The sequence below is a fragment of the Artemia sp. Qi Xiang Cuo genome, chromosome 7 (assembly GCF_049724085.1).
Source record: "Artemia sp. Qi Xiang Cuo chromosome 7, ASM4972408v1, whole genome shotgun sequence".
Classification (NCBI taxonomy): Eukaryota; Metazoa; Arthropoda; class Branchiopoda; order Anostraca; family Artemiidae; genus Artemia; species Artemia sp. Qi Xiang Cuo.
In genome coordinates, this window is record NC_142800.1 from 57,029,516 (window position 1) to 57,046,708 (window position 17,193).

Below are 17,193 nucleotides of genomic sequence, written 5' to 3' on the forward strand. Positions count from 1 at the left end.
AATTACTGTCAATATGATTTATAAAAATGCTCTGTTTTGTTGTCACAAAAACAAAGAAAATCGGACGTGATAAACTCTTAAATCCAGGTTTATTTCTCTTTTTTATGTCTGTTAATTGTGATTCCCTTCACCCTGTCACTTTCTACGGGTCTAAGCGTTCACCCCCCTCCCCTCCCCTGCGGAAAATTTTCTCTTCTCCACCCACAGAAACCCCATCACCTGGAAAATACCCACTCGCAGAAATTATGGTTTTCAAAATTTAAAAATCTTCTTTGAGTCGTGTTAATTTTTAGTTTAATTGAGAAGTTCTAAGGGTAGTGGAAAATAGTAATTTATGTGTAAATCTCCCCCCCCCCTCCGTGCAAATACTTTCTTCTCATGAAAGATCCTCCAGAAAACCCCCACACAAAAATTTCCGTATGTTTCCCAATGACAAGTACTATCCCAATGACAAGTACAATGACAAGTACAAATAAAAAAAACTTAAAAAGGAATTGAAACTTCTGCAAGGGGGTTATCTGATTGTTTTGTAGCTAGAAAGAGAGGGAGATACCTCAAAGGGTGCATTTTGATTCCAAAACATCTCAGCTCTCATTGAGTCTTCAAATAAATACAGAATTAGTTCTAAGGGAGAGACGACAGGAGGATGGAGGTAGAAATTGTTTGAGAATACCCAGGCATTTCTAGTCTTTTTTTATAAGCCGAAAGTGATTGGAGACTAACCAACCATAAGAGGTATTTCTTTTTTTGGGGGGGGGGGGATTTTCCATGGGTAAGTATTTTCTGGGAGGGGGGTATTTTCCGTGAGGTTTTATTTTCCGCGGGGTATTTTCCTTAGGGGATGTTTTTTTGCGGGGGGGGGGGGGGTAAACGGCGGCTCTCACCGTTTACATACTGTGATTTTTTTTACCACTTTGCTTATTTTTTTGTTTTCATTTTGTGGTACTTTCTACGCTCGTAGTTGTTCATCATTTGGTTTGAAAAAGCTTAATTACCTGCTTCGGTGGAGCCGACACAAAAGCTACTTTCTCTTTGTGTTTGGGAACTTTTGGTTTGATTTTTTTTTTTTTTTTTTTCTTACGTAGATGTGTCAGGCCTTTCCTGAACGATGAGTAATGAAAATCTGTGCTGAAAATATTGGAACTTTGAGAATTTAGATAACAAAAAAAATCACTTTTTGTTGCGCTTTCTTTAAATCAATTAAAAAAATTCTTTCGAAAAACAATTTTTCAAACAAAAATAAAGAGCCATATTAAACCAAAGACTAGCATAAAAAAGTTCCTATATTAATTCAAGCCCAAAATGATCAGAAATTACTAAAAAAAAAACAGAAACCCAAAACGAACAGAAGTTAAAACAAACGATCATAGAAAACATAGGGTTTTGGGGAAAAAACGGGGCTACAGAGTTACATGCTGAACCCCCGTTCTAACAAACGCCCAATTAACTCAAGCCTCCTTTAACCCAACCCTCATTTAAATCAAACCCTGAACGGAAGTCAAGGCCTAAAAATAATTTTGAACTAAGGCTGATTAAAAGCTCAAAATCTATTTCTCGCTTCATTTGCGGTTTCTAACTTGTATTACTCATCAGTGTAGCCCCTAAACCCTCTAAATTGAATGAAACTTTCAGGATTAGGCCTATCGCCAAAAACATGGCCCAATAAAGTGTTTATTTTGGTTTTATTGCAAATTTTGAACTTTTCATTAGTTCGAAGTCCCCCGCCCACAACTTATCCCGAAAGGTCTAACTTATTAATGGAAGCCGTTCTTGAGATATTGCTGTGTAACCCTTTTGAGAAGGTGCATAAACATAGTCAATTTGATCCAATTCCATTTCTACCAAAATAGTCCTTGACAGTTTCACCGTAATACCCTTAGCTTACGTATTAGCAGTGATAAAATTAGTAGCAGTATGGATATATCACCTTTTATTTTCTTAAACACACCAAACTTTCCTTAGGATATTACTGATGCGCCCTTTTGACAACCTGTATACAGATGGCGTGATGTGATTCAGTTCACTTTTCACCCTCAATATTTCCTGAAAATTCCACCTTCATATCGTTCATTACTGTTAGGTACAGCTGTAATGGTAGTCCTAGTAATAGTATTAGTAGTAGTATTAATAGTCAATCAATCAATCAACCTTTTAATTTTAAATAAATGAACAAACGAAACAATTAACATGAACATTTCGACTCAAAGCAATGCTTGTACGAGTCACAAAGATATTGGTAAACAAATTTATATCACACTATGAAATGAAAAGAGAAGAGCTGATAACATAAGAGAGGGATAAAGAATTAGACGAGGTGGAGTCAAAGAAGGTGGAGACGAGGTGGAGTCAAAGAAGGAGAGTGAAAGGATAAGATATAAAAGAAGAATTGAGACATTAACTCATGCAGTATCAAATACTGTGTAAGAGAGGTATCGTTTTTGGAGTGTGCCAAATGATTTTATGGATTAAATAGATTCATTAATTGAGTTCCATACAGAAATACTTCTATAAACTGAAAAGTGTTGAGACCTTGTAAGCCTTCTTCTCGGTATCAAAAAATTGGACTGGTTGCAGAGGAGAATTGTGCTACAAAGTTTGAAGTACCTTGAAAGACCTTCCATTCGATATTGCCAAGTTTGCTAAATGCAGATTACTAACGTTGATTATCTCTGTTATATCTATTGTTCCAGTGTCTCTGTATAGGTCTGTTGAGGGGTATAGCCTGGGGAGGCAATATGTGGCCTTAACTGTACGGTTTTGCGATCTCTTTAATGATTTTAGATGAGATTTGAATGTATTACCCCAGACAGAACAGCAGTAGTTCAAGTAGGGGAAGACAAAAACATTATAAAGCATTTTCATCATGTCAGCACTTAGAAGCAGGCTAGCTCTATGTAACATTGATGTTTGCCGTGAGACTGTTGAAGACAGCTGGGATATGTGATGTTTGAACGAAAGAGAGGAATCTACAAATACGCCGAGGAACTTCGTGACTGTGGTCTGAGGAATGGGATTTCCATTGATTGACAGTGCGACATTGTTAGACAATGAGGAGTTTGAAGGAACAGAAGTGAAGACTATGATGCAGCTTTTTGTAGCATTTACCTGCATTTTGTTACGATAACACCAGTCAGATATTTCGTCAAGGGTTTTTTGGGCTTTTTTTGCAGCAGACTCGGATGATTCAGCAGCAATGTTGACTCGGATGACTCAGTCATGATTCATTCCCCGAACGAGTAACACCTTAGGCGCTCCGTGCCTGCGGTAGTTTTGGCTGAGGAGTGAAATATCTTGTGAGATTAATGTTTTGAATTGATGAAAGAAAATTTTTGGTGTGTGATTATTGCTTTGAACTGAAGAATTGCATGGAGTAAAAGAGGATTGGATTTTAGTCATTATAAACAGAGCCTTAGATTACCAACGTTGGAAAAGGTGTTTGCCGTGCCAAACGGCTAAAAGCCCTGCACGCTAGCAACATCGTGGATAAACACTCGTTGCCGGCTGAGGTAAGACTCTTTGTCCATTTTTTAATTGCTACTTATTGATGGGGCGAAATAAAAGAAACCGTAAAGAAGTCTCATTCGAAGAGAATCAAAATGATTATTCGTCATCTTCACCTAAGGATGGAGAGACTTTGTCGGTTTCGACGCTGGCTCGGAGCTTTTCTGAAATTCTAACTATAGTGAAAGACAATGGTTGACGGTATCACGGACCAGTTCAAATCTCTGGAAACCCGGGTCAAATCGCTTGAGGAAGCTCTATCTGGCCAATCGCAGCAATTTTCAACGATCCAGACCCATGTGGCGGCTACTGAGAATGAAATAATAAATGTAAAATCACAGATTAGTGTTGTTACAGCTGAGTCAGTGTTTCTCCGTGAAGAAAATAATCAGTTGAAAAATCGGTTAATGCATTGCGAGTATAGAATGAATGAGAAAAATATAGTGGCTTGGAATGTACCTTGCGATGATAAAGAGGAAGCAAAAGCAATTTTCAAAACTGTTTGTGAAGAAGGACTAGGTGTAAATGAGACCCCAGATTTTGCTGTTACAGAAGTAAAAAAAGAGCGTAGATATTTTAAAGTTACTGTTCGGTCTAAAGACGAAAAAATAACGATTCTGAAACAGAGTAAAAAACTTAATGGAAAGACTGTTTGCGGTCATAAAGATATTTATCTTAATGATGATGCTCCGACGGCAGTGAGATATTAGAAAACGGCTGATTGAAAAAAGATCAAAGCTTGCTGATTGTGGTATTCAAGCATGGATAACAAAATCGGTTCCACCTCTCCTTTGTTTTGATCGGCCAAATGGCCTGCGTGTTTCTTTCTCCGTGAATGACGTGATTCCTGAATTTTCAGTGCCGATAAATCCTCGAGGTGGGCCTATGCAATGCTAGGCGGGTTGTCATATTTATATTTGTATTAATTATTTTAGTCTAATATGGTTTTGAGTTATTATTTTGTTGTGTTTTTTTCTTCTTTGTTTTTTTTTGTGATAGCATAATGGTATGAAGTAATGTTGTCTCGTGTTTTTTTTCTTCTTTTTTTTAAAAAAGATATTGTGGATGGAATAAAGTATAAAAATAAAATGAGAAAGAAGTATTAATGGTGTATAATGTATCGCACGGTGCGGAGCGTCCCGGGTTGAGTTTGGAGTTCTTATGGATTGGTCTTGGCTTTCATTGATACTAGGCCTGGAAACAGTAGTAGTGTTTTTTTAGATTTTATGAAGATATTTATGTTTCTTTTTTTTTTTAGGATCGAAGTGAGGAAGCGATGATACCAACTCAACGAATGATGAAAATGATAAGTGTAAGTTAACTGAACCTTTTCCTTCTCATATCCATCACAAAATGATTTTTGATAATGGTTAATTTAGAGTGGAATAGGTTGAAGGGGCTGGAGAATGATTCACTCAGGATTGAAGATATTGGGGGTGGGGTACTCCATCGTGAATTTGATAGTAATGGTATTGGTGAGGAATATTTGAATGCCCGTTATAAGTTCCTTCAGGATTTGAATAATGATTATGACCCGAGTGATTTTTCGGTTTTTCACTTAAATTGCCAAGGTATTAGTACTTCTTTTCAGTACCTGGAGGAAGTTCTGCAGACTCAAGGTTTACAGGTATTGGCCCTGACTGAGACATGGTTGAAGTCTCATACGTCATCCCTATTAGATGTTCCTAATTACCAACTGGTTTTAAAAAACAGGGAACTGCACCAACATGGAGGTTTAGCGGCATATATCAAGAGTGATTTTAATGTCTTGCCGATGCCTACCCTTACTAAACATAAGGAAATGGTGTTTGAGTCGATGGTTGTGAAAGTATCTAAGCAAAATTTTAAATGTGTTCTTGCTATTATTTATCGACCTCCGTCTAGTAGCCTCGTTGAATTTCTGAGTCTGTTAGAAGAACAACTGGACCTGTTGAGTGGAACAAGACAGCCGTGTTTTGTGTGTGGTGAATTCAATATTGATTTGAAAAGTCTACATTCTAGTCAGAGAGTTAAGGAGTTTCTGGATATGATGCTTAGCTACGGGCTGAAGCCTACTATAAATATCTATACAAGAATTACTGAGAATTCTGCGTCAATATTGGATAACATATTTGTAAATACTGAATATAAGTCACCTGCTGTTGTGGTTAATAGTGTTTCAGATCATTTTGGAGTAATGATAACAGTACCGCACGTCCTACAGTTGAATAAGGGACATCGTTGTAATGTCATTAGGCCTATTATTGATTCTGAGGTTGTTGCCCGTTTTAAATTAGAAGTTGATAAGACTGAATTAAATTTTTTACAAGAGGAATATGATATCAATAGGAAATTTGGAAAATGGTACTAGACATTAACAGGTTTACTTCAGAAATGTATTAAACCTAAAAGAGTTTACAGATATGTATCAGCAAAGAAACCATGGATTACTAAGAGTCTACTCTTGAGTATGAGAAGGCGAAACCATTTATATAAGGAATTGATCCAAAATAAAGGGACACCTTCTAGGGATGATTATAAAGCATATAATAACAGGCTAAATTGTCTCCTTCGGAGAGCTAAAACGGATTATTTTGCTTTTAAGTTTAAAGAAGCTGAGGGAAATCCAGGCAAGAATTGGAAACTTGTGAAGTCTGTAACGAACCCTAGTCGGTCTCCCTCGGAGCTTCCGGCAGCTGGACGGCATAATAATAAAATATTGTACTGGCACGTTAACAAATTGAGAGGTAGTAGTCAATCCGGACTTGTCCCAGTTAAAGATAGGAACGGGGTGGCAATTAGCGGTTAGGAAAAAGCTAAAGCGAGATGGGCCGAACATTTTGAGAACTTGCTTAACCGAGATAGAGTCGCAGGAAAAAATATAGAGGAAAATAAAAAAGTTTGTGATACCTTGGATGTGAATGAAGATTTGTTTTGTGAGTAGGAATTAGCGACAGTACTAAAAGGATTAAAGAATAATAAGGCTCCAGGTGCTGATTGGGTGGTAAATGAGTTTCTTAAATATGGTGGCTCTGAGGTCAGAAATAAGTTATTGAAGATTATGAATATGAGTTTTGAAAATGGGAAGTACCTAACGATTTTAGGAAAACCTTAATTAAGCCACTTTATAAGAAAGGTGATAAAAGTGAGTGTGGTAATTATCGGGGCATTAGTCTGGTCTATGTAGGTAGCAAATTGCTTAGTAATATGATACTTTTTAGACTGAGAGATGCCGTAGACAAAGTTTTAAGAGAAGAGCAGTGCGGTTTTAGAAAAGGTAGAGGAGGTGTTGACCAAATTTTCACTCTTAGGTTAATAATTGAGAAGTGCCTAAGTTTTCAAACACCGTTGGTTCTCAGTTTTATAGATTATGAGCAAGCGTTCGATTCTGTTGATAGAGGAGCTTTAGTAAAGGTTTTATCCTTGTATGGTATACCAGACAAATACATTAAAGTGATTAGTGCTATGTACGAGAATAACACTGCTGCGGCTAAGGTAGGAAATGAGGTTAGCAGCTGGTTTTGTATTAAATCAGGAGTTAAACAGGGTTGTGTTCTATCCCCTTTATATGGATTATTTTGATGGACTTTGTTTTAAGGAGCACAGGAGAGGCAATGGGAGACCACGGAATCAATTAGAGAGGAAAGAGTCTCATGGACTTAGATTATGCTGATGATTTATGCATTCTAGGTGAAAGTGTGAGCAAAATGAATGAAGTTTTAGAAGTTTTACGAGTTCGGGGTGCTAGTATAGGTTTGAAAATTAATGTTAGGAAGACTAAGTCACTAAGGCTAGGAATAAGTGAAGATGAAAAGGTGACGTTGGGTAATGAAAAGATTGATCAGGTGGGCAGCTTCACTTACCTTGGTAGCATTATTAGTAAAGATGGTGGGAGCAGTGAAGATTTAAAGAATATAATAACCAAGTCTCAGGGTGTTTTTTCAAAGATAAAAAAAGTTTGGAAGAATAGTAATATAAGTCTGCAAACCAATATAAGAATATTAGAAGCTACAGTGATGACAGTGGCCAAATATGGCTCTGAAGTACGGACGCTCCGAAAAGCGGATGAAGCTTTGCTCGACGTTTTCCAGAGAAATTGCTTAAGGATTGTTCTGGGTACCCGGCTGACTGACCGTATTTCAAACAATAGGCTATACGAAAAATGTGGTTCAATACCGCTTTCTAGGTCTATAATGAAAGAAAGGTTGAGGTGGTTAGGGCATGTTGTGCGGATGAAGGATGACAGATTGCCGAAGATTGTTCTTTTCGGCCAACCATCTAGGGCTAGACGGAAAGCAGGTCGTCCCCGTCTGGGGTGGGAGGACGTCATAAAGAAAGATTTAAAGGAAATGGGAACTTCGTGCGCGGGTGTAAAAAGGGAGGCTTTGAATAGATTGGGGTGGAGGAGGAGCGTGCGTAGCTGTGCTGGCCTCAGGCGGCTTGGTGCTGCGATGAGTTGTTAGCAGTAGTAGTAGTATAGGCCTATTTCACTTTTTCCTGTTATTTCCAGAATAATAGAGAGACTAATAAATGTAAGAATGGTTAATTTCCTAGAATCTAGGTCTTTTTTTCGATCTAGTCAGTTTGGATTTAGGAAAGGAATGTCAACTGAGCAAGCAGTGATCTTCTTGACGAATTGTGGTATCCGTGGAAAATTTTTGGAACTTGTTAGATCATTCCTGAGTGAACGTATGCAGATTGTTCAAATCGAAAGTGAGACCTCTAGCCCGCAGAGAGTCAAGGCTGGCGTTCCTCAAGGGTCAGTTTTGGGACCTCTTTTATTTTCGATTTATATAAATGATATTTACCGGTGCATTGAAGATATAAATATTTCGGATAAAGGGCATCGCGGTAACAGAATTATAATTCCTAGTTTTGCTGACGATACACATTTTACAGTTGCTGCGAGGACAGAAAGAGAACTTCTACTAGTTCTGAAAAAGGGAATGGAACAAAAAGAGAAATGGATGAGAGTTAATAAACTTAAATTAAACCATAAGAAAAGTCAATTTTTGATTTACGGGAGAAGTGTAAATTACAATCCCTGGATAGAGAAACAAGAACTTGATGGGAATGCTATAGAACGTGTCAGAGCAGTGAAGTTTCTTGGAGTGATAGTTGATGAGTGCTTGAGTTTCAAAGACCATATTAATCAAATTGCAGCTAGAGTTGCCCGAAATTTGGGAATTATAAGGAAGCTAAAGCGTACTTTCCCTAGACCGGTTCTCAGAATGCTTTATTTCTCCCTTATTCATCCGTATTTCATTTATTGTATATTGGCTTGGTCTTCAACGTTTGTGGGTCATTTATCACAGATTAGAGTATTACAGAATCAAGCTGTAAGAGTACTTACTGGAGATAATAAGCGTTCCTCGGTTAGAGCAAGGTATGCTGAACTACATATTGTTCCACTATTTGGATTGATTAAGTTTTATAATGCTCTTTTTATGTTTAAACATCAGAATAAAAGGCTACCAATTTGCTTTCAAGATTTTTTTCTGCCTGTTTCTAGTTTTCATTCTTATAGTTTAAGACTTTCGAATGAATTCAGACTACCTAAGCCTGTGACAACTAGGTCAATGTTTTGTATCCGCCATGTTAGCCCTCGTGCTTGGAATAGTCTGCCAGAAAGGATAAAGAAGGTGACGGATGTTTCTGAATTTAGAAGTCTGATAAAAGAACATTGTTATAGGGTATATGGGAGTGAGTGAGTCAGTTCTCCGGTCTCTTTTGCCTTCAGTTTGCTAATGTTTTTGTTTTTTTGATTTTTGTGTTTGGTTGATGGATTGAGAAGGACAAGGATTAATATGTTGAATATTGAGAATTGAAGAGATATTTTGAGTAGGGGTGGTATAGTCGCTTATTAGTTATTTTCATGTGATATGTTTGTTGTTGTTTTTTTTTTTTTTTCATTATTTATTTATTTTTTATTTTTTTTTTTAGGCCTAGTTGGGGTAGTGATCTCCTTTACAAGCTTAGCTTATGGATTTTGTTATTTTTGGTTGATGATTAAACCCTATTTTATTTAAAAAAAAAAAAAAAAAAAAAAAAAATTTAGTCATCAGCGAATAGTAGTGGGTGTGCATTTGTAGTAAGACATCTTGTCAGGTCATTGATATACAAAATAAACAAGAGCGGTCCAAGTACCAACCCCTGAGGTACGCCAGATTTTACGGGTGATTCTGGCGACACACTACCCTCCACAATTACACACTGCTTACGATCAGTCAGGTATGATGAAAACCACTCTTGAGAAACACCATATATTCCAAATGAATGTAATTTTGTGAGGAGGATTGAATGGCATACCGTGTCAAAAGCTTTAGTGAAATCCAGAAAAATCCCTAGTACCTTTTCTCCAGCATCCTGGCTATTTGATATGTATTCAACTGAATCAACAAAGGCATGCAAAGTTGAATGATAACGCCGAAACCCGTATTGACGGGGAGAGATTAGCTGCTTGACATCGAGGAATCTATATACTCTGTTATAAACCACTCGCTCGAGGACTTTTGCTATAACCGGTAGAATTGATATGGGTCGATAATTAGAGATAAGACTCTTGTCTCCTTTTTTGTAGAGGGGAAGGACTTGGGCAGTTTTGAACACATTAGGATAAACTCCGGTTGCTAGTGAAAGGTTGACCAAGTGTGTAAGTGGAGCTGCAAGACATGCAGAGGCCTTCTTCAAGATATAGTTGCACAGCTCAAAGTATCTTGGGTTTTGTCATTAGGCAGCTTACTGATAATTACTAGTAATTCCTCTTTCGTACATGGTGCTAGAAAAAGACCTGATATTGTTCTACTTTGGGTTTGTTCAGGAGATGGGCCAGAAGCATGTAGAGATGTCTAATTAACGAAAAATTAATCAAAAGCATCAGCAAGAGATTCGCTAGCTACTGTCTCACCACGCATATTTATTATTTCTTTAGGTATAGCCACCTTCGTCCTTTATTGACAAATTATTTCATTAACAACCTCCCATACTTTTCTCAAGTTACTCTTACATTCATTTATTCTCTCTGCATAATACTGCCTTTTTGCATTACGTACTAATCCGTTTAATGTATTTCTGTACTTTTTGTATTTCACTCTTGCTTTATAAATTGTAAAATTGTAAGCTTTCAGGTACCGTCTATTTCTGTGTTCGGAAGACTGAGCGAAATCTTTTGTCATCCAATGAGTTTGGGGAAGCCTTTTGATCAAACTTGCCCGTAGAGGAAAACACCGTTCTTCTAACTGTTTAAGGTGGCTCGTGAGTGCATTTGCTGCCATATCTGCCAAAGACGCATGAGTTACAGCAGACCAGTCATTCAATTTCAGGGCGTCAGTGAAGTAGTCCATGTCTTTTGGTGAAAAACTTTGACACGTGAAAACACGAGTATAAACTGACTTAGTGGATCGGTCTGCACTTGTTGGCAACATTTTGATGATATGGTGGTGATCTGAAATATCAGATTTGATAATATGCGAGGTAAAAGATGTGTGAATATTAAATGCCATGAATAGATGTTCACTCAGTGTTCCAGTATTTCTAGCAATACAATAAAATGTGGGAAAGAATATAGTGGGGAGAAGACCAGATGATATAGTTGTATCAAGGAACCAACGCGAGTTGGCGTCAGCGTTAATCGTCAGCAAGTTGATGTTAAAGTCACCCATAAGACATGTATTTTTACCTTGACCACATTCATTAATTTCCGAAATAAGCTGCTCAACTTGCGAACAGAAAATGTCCCTTGGAAATGGCGGTGGCTTATAAAAAAGGCACATGAAATCTACTGGAGATGACTTTCCAACAATTTCAATGACTATTGAGTAGACACATTGACGACGTTTAACCACACCATTAAAAATTGATTCCAAGTCATCGTGGCGCTTGTAAGAGATAGAATCATTTACAAATAATGTAATGCCACCGGAGCACTTTGTTACGTGCCGTGGAAGAGGCATGGCTTCAAAACCGAGCAAATAGTATGGCGACACGTTATCTTGAGAAGACAGCCAAGTTTCATTTAAACCAACTAAACGAAAAGGATTTTTCTTTCCACTAGCGAATGTAAGAATATCATCCCATTTAGGTTTAATTCCTTGAACATTATGGAAGAAATTAATAGACTTATCATTGGTAGAAATTGCAGTAAGTATTTCATCAAGACATTTTTGGGGTATTGAATATGAGCAGAATAAGGCATACACCCTGTCTATCATGGGATTAGTAGCTGACTCGTCATTACATCCTAGCAGATTGAGAAATGCGGTTTTTAGCAGGGACTGTTCAGTTAAGAATGAAAAATCATTCATTATCGAGATCAACGATTTTTTTTATTTTCATCAATTAAACAAAATAATGATAGTGGAGGAAAATAGTAATAACAGGAGTATTTCGGTGTTTTTAATATTTCGTGATGATATCTACTGATAATGACTTGGCCAAAAACGGGCAACCCTTACGTGAAAAAAAATCTATGTTCCTTCTCCCCCCCCCTTTTTTGAGTCTGAGAATCCGACCGTCTATCACAACAAGAAGAGAGGCATAAGCAGGAAATACAGCAGGAAAAGCATAAGCAGGATAAGAAGTAGAAAGAGAAAAATAAATGAGAAAGAGAAAAAGAAATGAGAAAGAGAAAAAGAAATGGTAGCACTAAGGTAGAAAAGCAACAATGTTACAAAGTACTTACACCCGTGGATAGTATTATCAATGCACTTTCTTAGTTTTAAACGCCCCCGATCGTAGTATCAGGATATTTTTTCAAAATGATAATCTCATTCTTATTTGACACTTTACTGGCACTTCTGGGTCCGGTTTTAACCATAAAATTTTCGTCAGTGGTCCAGACATTTTACAGTCCAAATTCAGTTTTTGCGTATGCTAATAACTCACGTTTAGTTTTTGTTAGGCATTCAGTGACAGACATTCTAGACCCCTTGAGCTGTTTCCTATTTTTTTAAATCTGCAACCGAACTCTAAGGTTTGAAAGTGTCACTACAGTCGGTCTTGGCAGATTTGACACTTTGCATCCTATTCTTCGGGCAAAGACAATACCAGAGGCATCTAAAGGAATGCCCGAAAATTTCTGCGCACATAGTTCCATAAGATTGTTTTCTACGTTCTCCTTGATAACAGTGTTCGTCGTGACATCTTCTTCGAGGCCGACAATATCAGTTGGTTACCTAGCGACGCTTGTGCAAGGGTCTCATTGTGATTGTCTATTGTCCCTTTAATTTCACTGACTGACGCTTTCACAGCCTTAGTAGCTAGATCGATATCAGAAACGGACTTCTCAAGGGATTTTAAACGCCGGTCTGGTTCACAGAGCTTATCTTTCACCACTTTCTCAAGATCGAGCGACAGACTATTGTAAATCTCCGTTTTGATGTTTTCGATGGTGGACTCACTCGGTTCTGTTCTCTGATTTGCAGCACTCGGTTTGCTGACAGCGGTGTTAACTTCTTGGCTGATTTTTAAGTCCAAGTCTTTTTCGATTTTGTCAGTCCACTGTTTTGTTTTAACCTTCAGTTGGTTTATTTGGTTTGTCAGTATGATTAATTGTTCTTCCGTACTTTCGTTGCCTGAGAACTTCACTTCTGAATCAGAGCGCATTGTTCCATCGCCTGCCGTTAGAATCTGCAACTTTCTTTTATCCGAACCAGACATCTTTACTTGCCATTGTCTTTCCTTCAACCGAATAACCAATTATTCGCCATTAGAATCTCTGGTTGAAGATTAATGATTATGCTTAAAATACTGTCCTCAATTGTCGAAAAATAATAAAACAACCTTTAATTAACGCTATACAAAATTTTTTACTAGGCGGGCTCAAAAATATTGGGCTAGATAACCATCATTCAACCATCTCTTTATATACTTCCTTCCACACCTTCAGAAAATTATGTTAAAAATAACACAAAAACTTACTGGCAAGGGGGGCAATTAAATCCCCCCGTTTTCCAAAAGTGCCTTGCAATAAATCACGTCCGCCAGCGGTTAGTTAGCTTATCCAATAATTAGTTTGTTTATCCAATAGATTACGTCACAGTGCACTTGGCACGGAATACAGCAGAGGTAAATTTTTGAACTTGCTCGGTTGGATGCTAGTTGCTAACGTTACCACGAACTGTTTGATACAAATAGCCAAACATAAAAAAGTAAGTTGTAAAAAAGTAATAGCACAAGTGCTAGTAGCAGCAGTAGTATTAACATATTGCCTTTTGGTCAGCTGAAGATTCCTCTCATCAAGTTCTAGAAGCTTCAATTTAATACAATTAGCTGTTGCTATCGCATTGCCGATATATCCTTTTGATAACCTATATGTTCATGTAGCTCCTTAATTTTCATCTTAATACTTTTAGTTTACAAACGGTTGCAATAGAAATAGCAGTCGAACTAGTAGTAGTAGTAATTGTTGCACTAGCAATAGTAGTAAATGTAATTAAAATAGTAATAGCATAACAGTAGCGTGCACAGGGCCGGATTTAAAGCTTTGACGATTAAGAACCAAGCGTTTTGGCCGCTCCGTTTTTGCAAGATTTTCGGGGCTATTCCCAAAAATTCGGGGCAAATGGAAGCAATTAACAGAACACAACTGATGAGCGAAAAGTGATGAAAGAGAGGGGTAATACCGAACTCTCAGCTACCATTCTTGGGCGAAATCTGACAGTTTATAAGTGACCATGTGACCATGGAACTTCTGTGTTGTTTTTTTGTTTTTTTTTTTTTCACTGAGATTTTTCTCTTTGTTGGTTTGTTGTTTTAAAGTCACTTTCCTGTGAATAGGCAGAGTGGCGGCAGAGTGCACTTGGCGACGATAAATCACATCAGTCCAGTTTTGTCAAGAAAAATTACTCAGTGATAATTTATTGCTCTCCCTGGAATTATGCGCCCCTAGGTCCGGGCTTAGGGACCTAGTGGTATATCCAGGCCTGAGCGTACACATATTTCCTTTTGGTGAATCGACTTTTCCTTTAAGCACTCTCTGAAAGTTCGAACTTAATACACAAATCCCTTTTTGGGATACGCCATTTTGGAAATCTGCATGCAAATTAGTGTCAAATACCCCAATCCGTCAAATTTTCAACTTGATATGCTTAGCCTTAATAGTGCTAGTTTAATAGTAGTAAAGATCGTAGTAGGAGCAGCAGTAATAATAAAAGTGTTGAATTAGTAGTAGTAGCAACAGTAGTAGCAGCAGTATTAATAGCAGTAGTAGCAGGTAGATGCCCCAGAAGTTTCATCTTGATACGCTATGCCGTTCAAAAAACAAATTGCTGATACACATGTATCAGCAATCTGTATGTTTTTGCAGGTTACCAATTGTTAAAATTTAAGGTTTTTATAGAAGGGATGGTCGTAAAAACTTTGAAGGAGGCACATTCGATTCAAAATTGAGAGTTCAAGATCAATTTTGAAGAATCAGAGGACAATTAGCCTCTCACCGACATCCCCCCCAAATACATCCGGTCAAAATAAAAATAAACATTTTGTTCAAAATAGTCTAAAGGTCAAATAACCATGCCTTTGGGGTTAACAACCCCACCAGCACCATCTGGGGCAAGGGCTGTAAGTTGAGCTAGTTGCTCATTGCTAACACATAAGGTTTTTATAGAAAAAAATGTTGTATGAACTTTGGGGGGGGGGGCTCATTCGATTGGAAATCAAAATTTCCAGTGCACTTTTTCAGAGTTAAAAGTGATCGGAGGGTTTCCACTCCACCCTATTTTTTCCCAAAATACATCCGATCTAAATTTTGAGACGGTTATTTTATTTAAAACAGTTCAAAGGTTGAATAACTATGCCATAGTTAAATAACTATGGTTTACAACCCTCAACCTCTGGTGCAAGGGCTGTAAGTTATACAAGCTGCCTGTTGTTAACATATAAGTTTTTCTTATGAAGAAAATATGGCATGTTTGGTCCTATAAATAAAAAAAGCATGCAGCATTAAGGTCAAACCTTAGGGAAATGTCGAGAAGAATGCCAAACACAATCAAAACCATTTTTCCTTTATTGGTTGTGAAAAGGAAATACCAGGAACATTTACAATGGCTGATGGCATCAGTCGTCACATTGTTCAGAGAATATTTAGGATCATCTTCAACTAAATCAAGAGGTACTATGTGCATCCAGTTTTAAACGTTTTATCTGCAATGTATCAAAAACAGCTAAGAGTATAAGCCTGAGGGTATGAAGTTAAAACTTTCAGGGCAAGTTGAAGGAATGTTGAAAAAAAGGCTGGAGTGCAACCAGTCCCCCTCCCATGTCCTTTTTAGCGGCAATTTCCTCAAGGACATTTGATCAAAATTCGTGTTCTAGGTTCAAATAGATCAAATATTTTCAACACATATGTTTATTACTTAACGTCCAAAAGGTCTGATTCATCTGAAAAACAGAGTAATAAATCAGCTTTAACAGTTTGTGACATCGGATCTTATTTTTCTTTTTGCAAAAATAAAACAAAGCTTTTTCGTGAATACATTTGACAGGCGTTTATATCGTGAATTTAAGAAACAAACAATTCCAACAAGGTTGAACATGTAAAGATTCTAACTTGTGTTTTACCCAATGTAAGTACGGTGGTTGAGTTGCACGAGGGTTCAGTTACACGAGGGTTCAGTTGCACGGTGGTTCAGTTGCATGGTGGTTCAGTTGCACTGTGGTTCAGTTGCACGGTGGTTCAGTTGTACGGTGGTTCAGTTGCACGGGGGTTCAGTTACACGGGGGTTTAGTTACATGGGGGTTTAGTTGCATGGGGATTCAGTTGAATGGGTTTAGTTGCACGGGGGTTTAATTACACGAGGGTTTAGTTAAATGGGGTTCAGTTGCCCGGTGGTTCAGTTACACGAGGGTTCAGTTGCATGGGGGTTCAGTTGCACGGTGGTTCAGTTACACGGTGGTTGAGTTACACGGTGGTTCAGTTAAACGGTGGTTCAGTTACAGGGGTTCAGTTACACGGTGGTTCAGTTACACGCACACCAATTCCAACTATAGCTTTCAGGACTGAAGAAACAAAAACCTCCTTTGCGCTCTTCTGTGATTGAATCAATTTTTATTTTAATAATACAGACTAATGTGCAAATCACAGTTAAAGCATTAGCTGGAATCTAGTAAAGAACAAACTACGCCCAGTAGTAACCAAAATTAAAAACGTGGTTTTAAAAAAGGTTTCAAATATAAAAAAGTCACCATTTGACATTGATTCTGAAAGCAACTATTATCTAATTTATATTTAAAAGCAAAAAGTAATGACGAAAACAAAATCATGGGAAATTTGAAAAAGCTCGAAAACGGCAACATTGAAACGGTAACAGATAAAAACTATATCACTGAAATTTGCCTGTACGAAAATCCATGAAAGAATTTTTCAGTCGCTGCTTTTAAAACCTGAGAAAGCTTAATTCAGTCAATACAACCACACACATGTCTCCTGTCTTTGTTTCTGTCTGTTGGACAGTGATACATTGTAATAGGTGTTTAAGTAATTAATGAAGGCTAGTCCTTACGCCTATGTATTTTTCATCTTCTAAATTGTTCTTGACAGCTGAAAACTAAAATGCAACTTTTCGCAAAAAAACTGCGTTTTTGGAGCCATTTCCGCATTACTATATGACGTCATGACATCATGCTAAAATGTCTCTATATATAAAGCGAATATTTAAGTAAAGGATTAGTGACAAATTTCCTAGTGAGGAATTTTTCCCAATCAGCTTTTTTAAA

The 17,193-nt window shown here is 37.5% G+C and overlaps 1 protein-coding gene across 1 annotated transcript in view; it reads right to left on the bottom strand.

Annotated features, from left to right (window-relative positions):
- Positions 1–17,193, bottom strand: part of CycH (cyclin H) — a 49,502-nt gene that overhangs the window by 12,441 nt on the left and 19,868 nt on the right. The gene's annotated exons all lie outside the window — the stretch shown is intronic.